We start from the raw sequence: 15223 nt of genomic DNA, 5'->3' as shown, positions 1-15223 counted from the left end.
TTCTTGCCTGGGAAATCCAATGGACAGAGGAACCTGGCAGGCTCCAGTCCATGGGGTCACAAAGAGTCAGACATGACTGAGCAACTAAATAACAACAATTTCAACAACAACAGGAAAAAATGTGTAAACAGAAAGCAGAGTGCCAATTAGTTACAAATCACTATGGGACTGCAGATTCAGAATTTCTTGTTGCACATATTTGAATTTACTGCCTTTCCCAGTATTATGAACCAAAAAAAAAACAATGTTGACACAGGTATTAAAATTAGACTATTCTGATGATAATCCCCCACAGGGCACTCTTGATGTCCTTGTTCCTTAGACTGTAGATGAAGGGGTTCAGCATAGGGGTGACCACAGTGTACATCACCGAGACCACTGCACTCTTCCTGTGGGAAGATGAGACAGTGGAGCTGAGATATACCCCAAGGGCTGCTCCATAAAATAAGCAAACAACTGACAGATGAGAACCGCAGGTAGAGAAGGCTTTGTACTTCCCATCTGATGAGGAGACTCAGACAATAGAGGATATAATTCGAATATAAGAGTAAAGGATCCCCAAGAGTGGAACTCCAGCCAAGATGGTACCAATGAAGTAGATTAATATGTTACTGGTGGAGATGTCTGAACAGGCAAGGTTGAGAAGTTGAGAAAGCTCACAAAAGAAATGAGGGATTTCCACATCTGCACAGAAGGTAAGCTGTGACATCATCAAGTAGTGAAGTTGAGAGTTCAAAAGGCTGATGGAAAATGACACCAGGACCAACAAGCCACAGAGGTGGGGATTCATGATGACCAGGTAATGCAGAGGGTGACAAATGGCCACCAATCAATCATAAGCCATCACTGTCAGAAGGAGACTCTCCAAGCGTGCAAAAAGAGGAAAGACAGTCACCTGAGCTAGGCATCCTGCATAAGGGATGGATTTGCTCTGTGTGTGGAGGTTCACTAGCATGTTGGGGACAGTGGTGGTACTTATACCAATGTCAGCCAAGGACAGATTGGAGAGGAGGAAGTACATGGGGGTGTGGAGGTGAGAATCGGAGCTGACAGCCAGGACGAGGAGCAGGTTCCCGAGCACAGTGGCCAGGTACGTGGACAGGAAGAGCCCAAAGAGGAGGGGCTGCAGGTCTGGATCATCTGAGAGCCTCAGGAGGAAGAATTGTGAGACGCGTGTACGATTGTGTGGTTCCATGAAGGAGGGACACCTTTTTAAAGAGAAGAGGGTGTTGAATAAACAACACAAACATAGAGGCACAGACATAAGTGTCCAAAGTTTGGATCTGAACAATTCAAAATTCGGAAATAAAGTATGCATGCTTGAGGACCATACAGCACAATTCATCAAGCAGTATTTCTCAGTGTGAACACATCTCTACTAATGCTGAAGACATCCATTGTTTTCTCCATACATGTATTTTAGAGGCATGAGGCCAAAGAGTGTTAGAGAAGAAAGGACATTTTGAGATCACAAATCCATGAACACGGTAATATGTCTGTCCCCTACCTTTGAGAGAAAAATATAGAATAAAAAGTATTCTTCTCTTTTTAAAGATTATTATTAAAAAAATAAAGATTATTATAACTAAAGTACAAGAAATAGCAGTAAAAAAAAAAAGAAATAGCAGTCAAAATTACTATATCTTATTCAAATGCAGTATAAGAAATTCCCTTGATTTGCACTGTAGTCCCAGAAAGCTAAAAAGCACTGTCTCTGGATTCTAAATTAAAATCAAGTGTTCATGATCAGATAGCATTTGTATAGGCTAATTAATTTCAAGGGTTTTTCATCTTTATTTATACTTATTTATTTCATCTTTATGATATTCATCTTCCATGGAAATAACTGCTTATTCAAATATGTGGGTTGTCTGGTCAATGTCTCTTTAAATATAACTCGAATATAAATATTTGACCTTGATAGACTCCACATTTTGATAAGTATATTTTTGTTAATAGTGTAAAATCATATGGCATCCACGATCCTGAAGACAGCATTAATGTATGATGCAGCAATTATTAAATAATAATTAAATTTTAATAAATACTTTGAAGTTTTTTTCATTTTTGTAGAGTTTTTCTCAGTGCTATATACTCTCAGAGAAAGGTTTGAGGTTGAGTTTGCATTTTACCGTTTTTGTTTGTAAGGCTACGAAAACTTCTTAATTGTGTCTTTACTCCTAACGTTTGTAAAGTGTTGACTTCCCATCAAATCCAGTCCTCTTAAGAATAGTTGAAAATTTTAAGAACAAAGCCCAGTCTCAAACCCTAAATTGGTCTTCTTATGCCAGATTAAGAGCTGTTCAAGTAGTTCTTTTTTATTGAGGAATCAAGTTTCAATCAACATTGAACTCCCTGAAGGCAACTCAAGTCTTCATTTCTCCTGACAGGTCAAAATATGAGTATAATTGGGAAAAATCCAAATGGGAAAAAAATAGTAATATCACAAACAGTTGGGAAGTTTGTGCATCTGTAAAATGGGTACATTAATTGAACTGAACTTACAGGTTTGCTATAACCAATTAAAGTACTCACAGTTACAAGCAACTGGTCACCATAGTCTAGCCTAGTTAACATATAATATTAGCTTTCACATGCCCTTTTAACTTCCCAACTTCTGTCAGTTATACTTTGGAGGCTTGTTTTAATATCCAGATAAGTTGAATTTAAAAATTGAAAAACCAAAAACTATGTATGTATCTTAATTTAATTGAACTTACAGTCATTATAATGTTGATGTAGCTATCACAAAAAGGAATCTGTGCCCTATTTGTCTAGTCAAAAAAAAAAAAAAACTAGAGGGAAAATTTTGCTCCCCCTGCATGATCTTATTCCCTTGCACTTCAATGTTTCCCAAGTTAAACACATCATGAGTTGGGTAAGCATATTTTCTTTCAGTGTTTCCATAACATTTGTATTGATTTATGTATTCATAAGAAGTGTTCTTGAAAACTTTACTAGATACTACCTATCATAGATGAGTTCCTATTTACCACTCTATGAAATTCTGCTATTTCAACACATAATATGATTTATGATATTACCTGAGAGACAAATTTTATTTTCCTTTTCAATTTTTTATTATGACACAGCTAAGAAAATTCTTGGGCCCCTATCTATATTACACAAATAAAAATCCCCAAAGACATATGCATCTAAGACTATTGTTTGAGTTTTAAAAATTGAAGCACGTGCAATTTTCCTATTCCTATCTAGGTTTTTCTTGTGTGATAAAAAAAAAAATCACACAAAAGCAAGTGCATGCTCTGATTGTCAAGGTATAAAATTAGAAAGATCTCTGGAATCTCACTGGCAATAGGCTTTTCATGATAAAATCACAGGAAAATTCCCATCTTGTATAGGGAATGACATTTCTGTAACTCAAATGTTTTAGATGGGCTGGAATATGCATTCCTAGTCACAGAAAATCCTATCATCCATAATATTCATACAATAAAAACCCCTGAAAACCACTTAGTCCATTTGTTAATTCACAGATAAACTCACCAAATCCCCAGAAGAAGAAACCCATGGTTCTACTTCCATTTGATCACCTGGGACTACAGCAGCTTTCAGAAGAAAACAAGCAACCCACTCTGGTGGGACAGAGTCCTGGGACTGGAATTGGGAGGCCCTTGTCTGAGGCCCAAACCTTTCATACACTAATTATGGAGTGTGTGTAAATCTCCCTATCTCTCTGCAAAGGTATTCCTCACATTGAAGTCAGGCCAATAACACCCATTTGTTGGACATGTAGGGTGTCAAGGAAGGGGAAATGACCCTTCTGGAGTTCTTGTGGCTGGATTAATAATAAAATCAACACAGGGCACATTAACAGGAGAAAAGGGAATCAAACATTAATATTAATTTGTGAAGATCACGTAAAAATGGAACCTAAGAAGTGGCCAAAGCAGGCAGCTTTTATCCTCTTTAGATAAAGAAACAAGACATTTGTAAGAAATTGACAGGACAAAGAAACTTAGGCTTTGAGTTGCTTCATTAGTGAAGAATCTAAACAGTTTGAGCTTGAGGTAGTGTATTGAAGAAATAATGAGTTTTGTTTAAACAGATTTCTGGGCCCTAAATTCCCTATGTCTGACAATAAGGATGTCCTTCTTCCCCTAGATAAAGCTTCCCAGGTGGGTCAGCGGTAAAGAATCCATCTGCCAAGGCAGAAGATGCAAGAGACACAGGTTTGATCCCTGAGTTGGGAAGATCCCCTGGTGAAAGAAACGGCAACTCACTCCAGTATTCTTGCCTGGGAAATCTCTGATGGACTACAGTCCATGGAGTTACAGAGTCAGACGCGACTGAACTCACACCTCCCTCTAGATACAGGGAGTGCCCCTTTCATATGAGAGATTTTCCTCCTCAGGGAGACAGAGGAGGATCAGAATTTCCTTCTTGCACTGGCTGCTTCAGAAGCAACTTCATTTCAAACTGATCAATAGATCATTGCACTATGCTTTGTGGCAACCCATCCTGTTCTCCGTTAGAGATATCTGAAGAGGTCAACACTTAATAAACATCCTGTCATAGGTTTTGAATCAGAAGTTGAATCATTACCGGAGTAGTTGGATATTGATGAAACACAATCCTAATAAAATTTAATGATCTTATATTCTATTTTATATAGGAGCGGTAGAAGCCTATTGAAAAATTTACATGGCTCAAAATAGCCTGGAGTTAAAACTCCCCTCCAAGTCCTCCCCGCCATTCTATGCAAAGCAAAGAACTCTCTCACCCGAAGAAAAGAATGGACATTAAGGTTGATTACCCCCAGCTCCCAGCTGGTTCAGCCTCTGGCAGATCTCCAAAATTCCGTGCCCCAGCCCTTTAAGAGATAACTACTCCGAAAAACCTTGGTAAAGAACAGACTCCCTTAAGACAGCAACTTTCCACATACGTGCCTATATATACTTACTCTTTTCTTGGATAAGTGCAGCAGGTCACTAATCTGACTACTGCCCCTTCTTGCCTCATTAAAGGAGATCTGTTCCTGTAGAGTGCCAGTCTCGTTCTCTTTCAGAATCTCGCCTTCTCTAACTCCCTTACCCTACATTTTTGGTGCCAAAACCTGGGAGGTTGAGGTTCCTTCTCATTCTCCAGCCAGCTCTTCACAGCGTGGAAGCCTGCCGAGCTCACTTTCCCGCCTGGGCTTTCAAGACCTCCTCGGGAGGAGACGCCCTGTGCCTTCATGAGCAGTACAAGTCCTGTATAAGGGCTTTATTGTTTTTCCACGTAACCCAAGGGATATTTGTCTCTCTCTTTCTTTCTCTCTCTTCCTCTTTTCTCTGCACTTTCTTTTCCACGAGACAAACCAACTCCAGGACAGAGGCCTTTTGCCATTTGACCACTCTACATGCAACACTCCACTCGAGCCGGCCCCTAGATTAAGGTAAGATCTGGACGGTGTTCTAGAGGCGTCCTATAACCCAGTCCTCTCCAGGTCCCAGGGACCCAGAGTGGCCTAGGGCCACTCTGTAGATGACGGTGGGGGACGCTCCATCCCCCACTCGACACAGAGCCCTCTTCTCGTAACTGCTATTGCGACTACAGGTGACAACTTGAGCCCCCAATAAGAGCCTCTGCTTGCCTTTCAATTATGGGGTCTGGCCAATCTATCCCAAAAGATTCCCCTCTGGCCTGTGTTCTCAAAAGTCTCAAACCACTCTCACTCACTGAACTCAAAGCTAACAGCTTAAAACAACTCTGTATACAGATCTGGCCTCAATACCAATTAGACAACCAAAACCTCTGGTCTGAGTTTGGGACTTTCAATTTCAACATTTTATCAGATCTCACTAACTTCCTCAAACAGAATGGCAAATGATCGAAGGTCCCCTATATTCAAGCCTTCGGAGACCTTAAAAGTTGTCCTTCTCTCTACAAAGACTGTCCTACCTATGAAATCCTCCTCTGCTCTCTCTCCCCCTCCATTACAAAAGAAACCAAATCTAAAGCCCCTAAAAGGCCCCCTAAACCCTCAGCCCCCAATTTTGACACAGCAGATGAGCCTCCTCCCTACCGCCCTGGAGAAAAAGCTTCTGGAGATGAGACCCCATCCTCTAGCCCTTCCTCCTCCAAAACAGAAGGCGATGACTCCAGAACCCCCAAAGAGATTTCCAGCCCCCTCCATCAGCCAGGACCTGAAGCAAACACATTTCCTCTCAGAGAGGCAGTGGGACTGGAGGGCCCTATATGGGTTCATGTGCCTTTCTCAATTTCTGATATACGCCAAACTGAAGAAAAATTGGGATCCTTTTCAAAAAATCATACTAGATACAGAAACAATTCCTCCACCCTACACAAACATATCATTTAACCTAAAATGATCTTTATTACATCCTAAATGCCACTTTAGTTTAGTCAGTTCAGTTCAGTTGCTCAGTCGTGTCCGACTGCGACCCCATGAATCACAGCACGCCAGGCCTCCCTGTCCATCACCAACTCCCGGAGTTCACTCAGATTCACGTCCATCGAGTCCGTGATGCCATCCAGCCATCTCATCCTTGGTCGTCCCCTTCTTTTCCTGCCCCCAATCCCTCCCAGCATCAGAGTCTTTTCCAATGAGTCAACTCTTCGCATGAGGTGGCCAAAGTACTGGAGTTTCAGCTTTAGCATCATTCCCTCCAAAGAAATCCCAGGGTTGATCTCCTTCAGAATGGACTGGTTGGATCTCCTTGCAGTCCAAATGCCACTTTAAGCCCTGATGGAAAGAAACGGATATGACAGCCAGCCTGGACTCATGCTGATCAGCTCCATGACCAAGATAAGACTAATCCGGTGGTTGATGATATAGTCCCTTTAACTGAGCCACGGTGGACATATCAAACAGGCAATGCTGACATCCGGTACCTGCATCATATGATCACCTGTTTATTAGAAAAAAATACTAAAAAGCTCTCACATTCATATTAACTATGATAATATTAGAGAAATGACTCAAGAAAAAGATTAAAATCCTGCCCTTTTTCTTTCACAGCTTACTGAGGCAGTCCAAAAACACACTAATCTAGATATTTCCACCCCTGCCAACTTCTGTACCTACATGTCCAGTTCATAAGCCAGTCAGCCCCTGATATTCACTGAAAACTACGCCAGCTAGAAAAGGGCCCTGAGACCCCCCAAAGAGACCTTCTAGAAATAGCCTTCAAGATGTTCAGTTATAGAAACAAAGAGGTTAACAGAAAAAAAAAGACCATGAGAGAAAAGCTAAATACGCCTTTTTGGCGGCAACAATCAAGATCAGCCCGGCTGAAGCCATCCCAGACTGGAACTTAAGACTCCCTCCCAGACCCTGCTTCTGATGCAACCAGTCAGGACACTGGACAAAAACATGCCCGAACCCGCAGCCCCCCCAAAAAACATGCCCAACCTGTAGTCAGTGGGGACACTGAGAGGTAGACTGAGAGGTCCACACCTCCCAGACCTGGAGAGTGAAATGTCCACAGGGACACCCCGGCACCCCTGGAGACATCCCCACTTCTCCCCAAAACACCAGCCCAACCCTACTAGAGTTGTTTCAATGATGGGGCCCGGGTTCCAGCCCCCCAGTCTGTGTCCCGGACATGAGCTTGGAACTTAGGGTAGATGGGGTAGTGGCCAAATAAAGACCTACTTTATAGTAGACACTGGAGCTGCTTTCTCTCTCTTAACTTCCTACTCTGGCCCAACTCAAGACTCAGAACTCACAATCAAGGGGGTCTCTGGAGTTCCCTTAAGGCCAAAAATCAGTCCTCTATTACTGTCAATTTAAAAAATCAACCCTCATACACTCATTCCTCATAATGTCTCAGTTCCCTATGACACTCCTAAAGAGAGATTTGTTATCCAAATTGGAAGTCTTTATTAACGTAACCCCCCCCCCCGAAACAATCTCTACATTCTGCATGCAGATGACATCTGCTGCTGCTGCTGCTAAGTCACTTCAGTCGTGTCCGACACCATAGATGGCAGCCCACCAGGCTCCCCAATCCCTGGGATTCTCCAGGCAAGAACACTGGAGTGGGTTGCCATTTCCTTCTCCAATGCATGAAAGTGAAAAGTGAAAGTGAAGTCGCTCAGTCGTGTCCGACTCTTAGTGACCCCAGGGACTGCAACCCACCAGGCTCCTCTGTCCATGAGATTTTCCAGGCAAGAGTACTGGAGTGGGGTGCCATTGCCTTCTCCGGTAGATGACATCTAGATCGTTCCTATCCCTCACCCCTGACCTTCCCTTGGATCTACCCACCTTAGACCCCCAAGTCTGGGACACTGATCACCCATCCATAGCCAAACATCATCCCCCAGTCCACATTACCCTAAAAGACCCCTCGGCTATAATCACCCAACAACAGTACTATCTCACCCCGGAGGCCCACAAGAGACTTAAGTCTATCAAAGACTGCCTTCCTCAAGCCTCTATCTTAATTCCTACCCATTCACCACACAACACGCCTATTCTGGCGGTAAAGGAGACCAAACTCTTGGAGACTGGTCCAGGATCTGCAAAAAATCAATGATGCCATCACGCTGACATTCCCAGTAGTCCCTAACCCTTACACCCTTCTGTCTGCCATACCCCCCGACTGAAACGCACTTCACGGTATTAGATCTCAAAGACGCCTTTTCCACCATCCCCCTCCACCCCCTCTCCCAACCCCTTTTTGCCTTCACCTGGCAAGACCCCAAGACTCATGTTTCCCAACAATTAACATGAACAGTTCTCCCCCAAGGGTTCAGAGACAGCCCCCACTTTTTTGGACAGGCTTTATAAAAGGACCTACAGACACTCGACCTAGCCCCAAGTCATCTCCTCCAATATGTAGATGACCTCCTCCTTTGTAGCCCAACCCAAAAACTCTGCCTCCAACATAATGCCAAACTCCCCGGGGCCCTGGGATCCTGCAATTATCGGGTGTCCCAATCCAAGGCCGAAGTAGTACAGACAAACGTCACCTACCTGGGGCTCTCCATATCCCACCAACAAAGAACTATTCCCCCAGATAGAATCCAGGCCTTAATTAACTGTCCACTTCCAAAAACAAAAAGGGAACTCCTGTCTATCCTTGGCTTCCTAAACTTTTTCCATATCTGGATCCCTAACTTCCCTCTCATTACAAAGCTGCTCTATGAGACAACTAAAGGATGTCCGGAGGAGCCCCTCTTTAACCCTTCCTCGCTGGCCAATCCCATTCGCCAGCTCACCCAGAGCCTCCTCCGAGTGCCAACTCTCCACCTGCCAGATGACACCAGACCATTCTTTCTCTTTGCCCATTCCAACCAAGAACAGGCCCTGAGACTTCTATGTCAGCGGGCCAGAGACATCTGGGCTCCCATAGCTTATCTACCAAAAGAGCTTGACATGGTGACCAATTTGTTTATTTTTGGCTGTGCTAGGTCTTTGTTGCTGTGGACAGGCTTTCTTCAGCTGCAATAGGCAGGGGCTACTGTCTAGTTGCAGAAGACAATTTCTCACTGTGGTGGCTTCTCTTGTTCCAGAGCATGGGCTCTAGGGTATGCGGGCTTCAGTGGCTGCAGCGCACGGCCAGTAGTTGTGTCATGGGCACGAGGGGTCCTCCCAGACCAGGGATCAAACCTGTGTCCCCTGCATTGGCAAGCAGACTCTTGTCCACTACATCGCCAGGAAAGTCTTCCTTCTTTCTTTCATTCTCTCTCTCTTTCTCTTCCTGTCTCTCTTTTTAATTTTTGTGAGTGACTATTTTTTTTTTAAAATAATTGAATGTTGTAGATTCTATTAAATGGAAACTGATGAGTCCCTTAGAAAGTGACACAAAGGCATACAAGCACTGTTTCATCTTTTATCTAGTCCAGCAAGACATTGCTGGAAGGAATGAAAAAACAATCAGGAAAATGCCCAGTGCGTGGAAGTTTTATTGCCCACACTCTGCTTCTGAGAACTAAGGAAGGGTCTGTCAGTATTCAACTGAGATTTTTGTTCTTGTAGCCTATTCTGGGTAAGGAAGGAAAGGCTCTGAGGAACCTAAAATAGGTAAGTCTCAGTTGTTTCCCTATAGGCAGTCAGAATCCACTAACATAAAAAAAAAAAAAAAAAAGTAATATGTTGTCTCTGGCTTCCCTGGTGGCTCACTGGTAAAGAATCTGCCTGCAACACTGGAGACATTTGATCCCTGAGCCAGGAAGATCCACTGGAGGATGAAATGGCAACCCATTCCAGTATTCTTGCCTGGAGAATTCCATGGACAGTGGAGCCTGGTGGCTACAGTCCATAGGGTTGGAAAAGTCAGATAAGACTGAGCAACTAAACAACAAAATGTTCTCTCAGGATCTAGGGAAAGCTAAACCTCAGATCACCGGTTATTTTAGTTAAGTAACTGGTACTTAGCCTTAAGGAGAATATTAATAATAAAACTACCTAAAATGTACTTTGCTTTAACTGTAATGCCTCCATCACACATCCAGGCATGTGTTAGAATACATTTTCTTTCATTCTTTGTCAACACAGTTGTATCAACTGGATATCAATTTAGATGGCAACATTGAGGATCAGAGATGTTAAAGACTTGTTCAGTGTTGTTCAGATAATAAATATACAAGATTCAAACTTAGATTGTGGTTCTCTGAGGTCCATGCTCTAAGCGTGTTTACTGTTTCCCCACACTTCAGAGAGTTTAGCACAGGATCAGAAGTCTCTTCCAAGCTTTCTAAAGTACACATTTCTTGTTTCCTGCCTCAGAATACAAACCAACAAACACCCTGATGCCATACTCTCTTAGAGAGCAAGAAGGTATAAATTACAAGAATAAAAGAGCAAGTGGACAGGGAAGCAAAACCCAAGAACAGGGACGAGAGACAGAACTGCCTTGAATTGCATGAGCTCATCCTTCCTGGAATCTCCACTTCCACCTTCCTTCCGGTAGTTGTTAAGCAGGTACCGCCACTGTGCTTTCCACTGTGTCTACCATGAACCCCTAAAGCCTAGTGAGCAGGACATCTCTGCCTGGGATGAAAAGGAAGAGAGTTTGCTTTTTGTTCTTTTTGTTTATAGTGGCTAAGAAAAGCATCTTAAAGATGTCTCAAACCCAGAACCTTTCAAAAAGTTGATTTCTCATCAAATCCAACCCTCTTAAGAACAACTGATAAATTTAGGACCAAAGTCAGGTATCAAACTCTAAGCTGGCCTTCTTATGCCAGCTTAGGAGTTTTTCAAGTCCGTATTTCTTTATAGAGAGTTTGCATTTCTCCTATGTTTAGTCCTGAATGCAGGCTGTATTAGCAGAGGAGGATATTTTCTAGGTGCCTTATGTATAGCGCTTCACTGTCCTCATTCAAATCTGACTTTACCCCCATTTCCACTCCATGGCCTGATAAAAATTTCATACAAATATTGTGTTCCTATCCTCAACTGTAAAGTGATGCTCATGCACGTTGTGGGAGAGGAAATGCAGATAAAAGGAAACAAGCAATAGAAAAGTTTAGCTTGGCTCCTGGCAGTTGGAATCCAAAGTAAAGGTTTGTGATACTATGGTTCCTGATATCATTTTCATCACTATCATCTCCATGATCATCTGGAGTGCTTAAGCACAGTTTAGAGGGACCTATTTCTTTGTCAGGTAGAAAAGATGAGAACGGAAGGACAGTAAGTGTGGGATGAAATAGAATTTTAAATAAACAATATTGTAGAGCAATTGTCCTTCAATTAAAAAAATAGAAAAATTTAAAAAAGAATTTAAAATAAGAGTTCCATGATCCCTAACACTCACAACAAATCACCACAAATAGACCTTATCTATATATTCTGGTTCCCTCCCACTGGCTATCTCAACCGTCTCACTGCCTTGACGGTGATCAAACATGGCTCCTCCATCCTTCCTGCATTCAGTGTCTCCCACTGCACTTGGCACTCTCTGGGCTGTGCTATGTCTCTGCTGGACCAGGACTGAAGATTACAGATTGGCTGCCCCTCTCTTACCTGCTGTTGGATGGGGGCTGAGGCTGTGTCCTCAGGACTGGCAGCAAGGCAGACTCAGGAATGGAACTCCTAGGGCAGACCACAACTCTGGGAAGCTGAGATACACAGGTATGGGACTCACTGGAATAGAGCTGGCTATTTGAAGGGCTGGGAAGCACAGGCTAATTATTTACAGTGGTGCAGCCTCGAGATCTCCATGCACATAGCAGATAATTAGACAAATTGGTTCATGGTCTCTCAAACTCTAAGGATTTGCTAATATAATGGAGGATGAAAATTTCAAAAGTAAGTATTAGTTAGGATCTAGATCCTTCCTCTTTTCGCAAGGAGACTGACCTCTCTCCTTATCTCTGATGTCCAAGTTGTTTATCAAAAATTTCAAAATTTCCCTTTTAAATATATATAATTTTCAGATTATTTTTCATTACAGATTTTTATAAGACATTGAATATAGCTCCTATGCTATACGGTAGGTTCTTGTTTATTTCACATACAATAGTGTATACATGTTAATCCCAAACTTCCAATGTATCTCTCCCCTTCCTTACCCATTTAGTAACCATCACTTTGTTTTCTGTGTCTGTGAGTGTGTTTCGGTTTAGTAAGTAAATTCATTTGCATCATTTTTTTAGATCCTGCACATAAGTGATGTCGTATGATACTTGTCTTTCTCTAACTAGCATACTTCACTTAGCATGATAATCTCTAGGTTCATCCATGTTACTGTGAATGGCATTATCGCATCCTTTTCTTTGACTGAGTAATATTCCATTGTACATATGTACACGTGTTCTTTATCCATTCATCTATTGATCAGTATTTAGGTTGTTTCCATGTTTTGGCTAATGTAAATAGTGCTGCAATGAATATTGGAGTGGATGTATCTTTGGAACCATGATTTTCTCTGAATATAGGCCCAGAAGTAGAATAGTTGAATCACACATTAGCTCTATTTTTAGATTTTCTAAAAGAAAATTTTGGAGTATAATTGATTTATAATACTGTGTTCATTTCTGCCGTACAGCAAAGTGAATCAGTTATGCATATGCATATATCCACTTTTGGAAAGATTTTTATCTATTTCCAAAGCAGGAATAGAGAAGCAAGTGGACACGGGGCGGGGGAGGAGGGAGGGACAAACTGGGAGGTTGGGATTGACATATATACACTATCATGTGTAAAATAGATAGTAAGTGGGAACCTGCTATAAAGTACAGGAAGCTCAGCTCGGTGTGATGACCTAGATGGGTGGGATGGGGGTGGATGAGGGGAGATCCAAGAAGGAGGTGATATATGTGTATATATATGGCTGATTTACTTCATTGCACAGCAGAAACACAACATTGTAAAGCAATTATACCTCAATAAAAATAAAATTGATTCCAAAATGTTATTGTTATTTTCTTATACCATGTTAAAAACAGCTTTTAAAAATATTTATCTTTGACTGTGTTGGGTCTTCTTTGCTGTGTGGGCTTTCCTCCTGCTGCAGCAAGCAGGAGCTATTCTCTGGTTGTGGTGCGCAGGCTTCCATTTCTGTGGCTTCTCTCATTGCAGAGCATGGGCTCAGTGCGCCTGGACTTCAGTAGAATTTGCAGCACGCAGGCTCAGTAGTTGCAGTATGTGAGCTCTCAGGTCTGCTAGCTTCAATAATTGTGGCACACAGGCTTAATGATCGTGGTTCATGGCCCCTAGAGCACGCGGGCTTCAGTAGCTGCAGTTCACAGGCTCTCGCTCATGGGCTCAGTAGTTGTGGCTCATGGGCTTAATTGTTTTGCAGCACATGGAATCTTCCCAGAACAAGGATTGAACCTGTGTCCCTTGCATTGGCACGCGGATCTCATCCACTGTGCTACTAGGGAAGTCGTCTACTTCTGTTTTGTAAATAAGTTCACTTGTACCCTTTTTTTTTTTTTTTTGGATTCCACATATAAGAGTTATCACATAATATTTGTTTTTCCGTGTCTGACTTACTTCACTCAATATGACAAACTCTAGATCCATCCATGTTATTTCAAATGGCTTTATATTGTTCTTTTTTATGGCTGAGTAACATTCCAATGTATATTTGTTCCACATCTTTATCCATTCCTCTGTTGATGGACAGTTAGGTTACTTCCATATCCTGGAAGGCGTGCTTCCCTGGTAGCTCAGTCAGTAAAGAATCTGCCTGCAGTGCAGGAGACCTGGGTTTGATCCCTGGGTTGGGAAGGTCCCCTGGAGAAGGAAATGGCAACCCACTCCAGTAATCTGGAAAATTTTATGGACGGAGGAGCCTGGTGGGCTACAGCCCGTGAGGTTGCAAGAGTCAGACACAACTTAGTAACTAAACCACCACCACCATATCCTGACTATTGTAAATAGTTCTGCAATGGATATTGGGGTGCTTATATCTTTTTGAATTACGATTTATCAGGGAATATGCCCAGGAGTAAGATTGCTGAGTCATACGGTAGTTCTATTTTTTCGTGTTTAAAGGACCCTTTATACTCTTTTCCATAGTGGCTGTATCAATTTACATTCCCACAAATAGTGCATGAGGCTTCCTTTATCTCCACACCCTCTCTGGCCTTTATTGTTCATAGATCTTGTTGATGATGGCCATTTTGGCCTGTGTGAAGTGATAACTCATTGTAGTTTTGCCTTGCTTCCTCTAATAATTAGTGATGATAAGCATCTTTTCATGTGTGTTTCAATCATTGAGCTGTTGTTATATTTGGGAAATTAATCCCTTGTCTGTTGCTTCATTCGCAAATATTTTCTCCCATTCTGAGGGTTGTCTTATTGTTTTGTTTATGATTTCCTTTGATATGAAAAATCCTTTGAATTTAAATAGATCCCACTTATTTACTTTTTTTAAATTTGCATTGCTCTAGGAGACAGATGGAGAAGGCGATGGCACCCCACTCCAGTACTCTTGCCTGGAAAATCCCATGGATGGAGAAGCCTGGTGGGCTGCAGTCCATGGGGTCGCAAAGAGTCGGGCACGACTGAGCGACTTCACTTTCGCTTTTCACTTTCATGCATTGGAGAAGGCAATGGCAACCCACTCCAGTGTTCTTGCCTAGAGAATCCCAGGGACAGGGGAGCCTGGTGGGCTGCCATCTATGGGGTCGCACAGAGTCGGACACGACTGAAACGACTTAGCAGCAGCTGCAGCAGCAAGAGGCAGATGAAAAAAGATCTTGCTGCAATTTCTGTCAAAGGACATTCTGCGTATATTTTCCCCTAAAGAATTTTATTCCTGCCTTACATTTAGGTCTTTAATCTGTTTTAGTTTATTCCTGT

General features: G+C 42.3%; 1 pseudogene; it reads right to left on the bottom strand.

The window, feature by feature from the left end:
* LOC102179757 lies at positions 266-1219 on the bottom strand (annotated as a pseudogene).

Source organism: Capra hircus, chromosome 7, assembly GCF_001704415.2.
Source record: "Capra hircus breed San Clemente chromosome 7, ASM170441v1, whole genome shotgun sequence".
Lineage (NCBI taxonomy): Eukaryota > Metazoa > Chordata > Mammalia > Artiodactyla > Bovidae > Capra > Capra hircus.
This window is presented reverse-complemented; position numbering and strand designations above follow the sequence as displayed.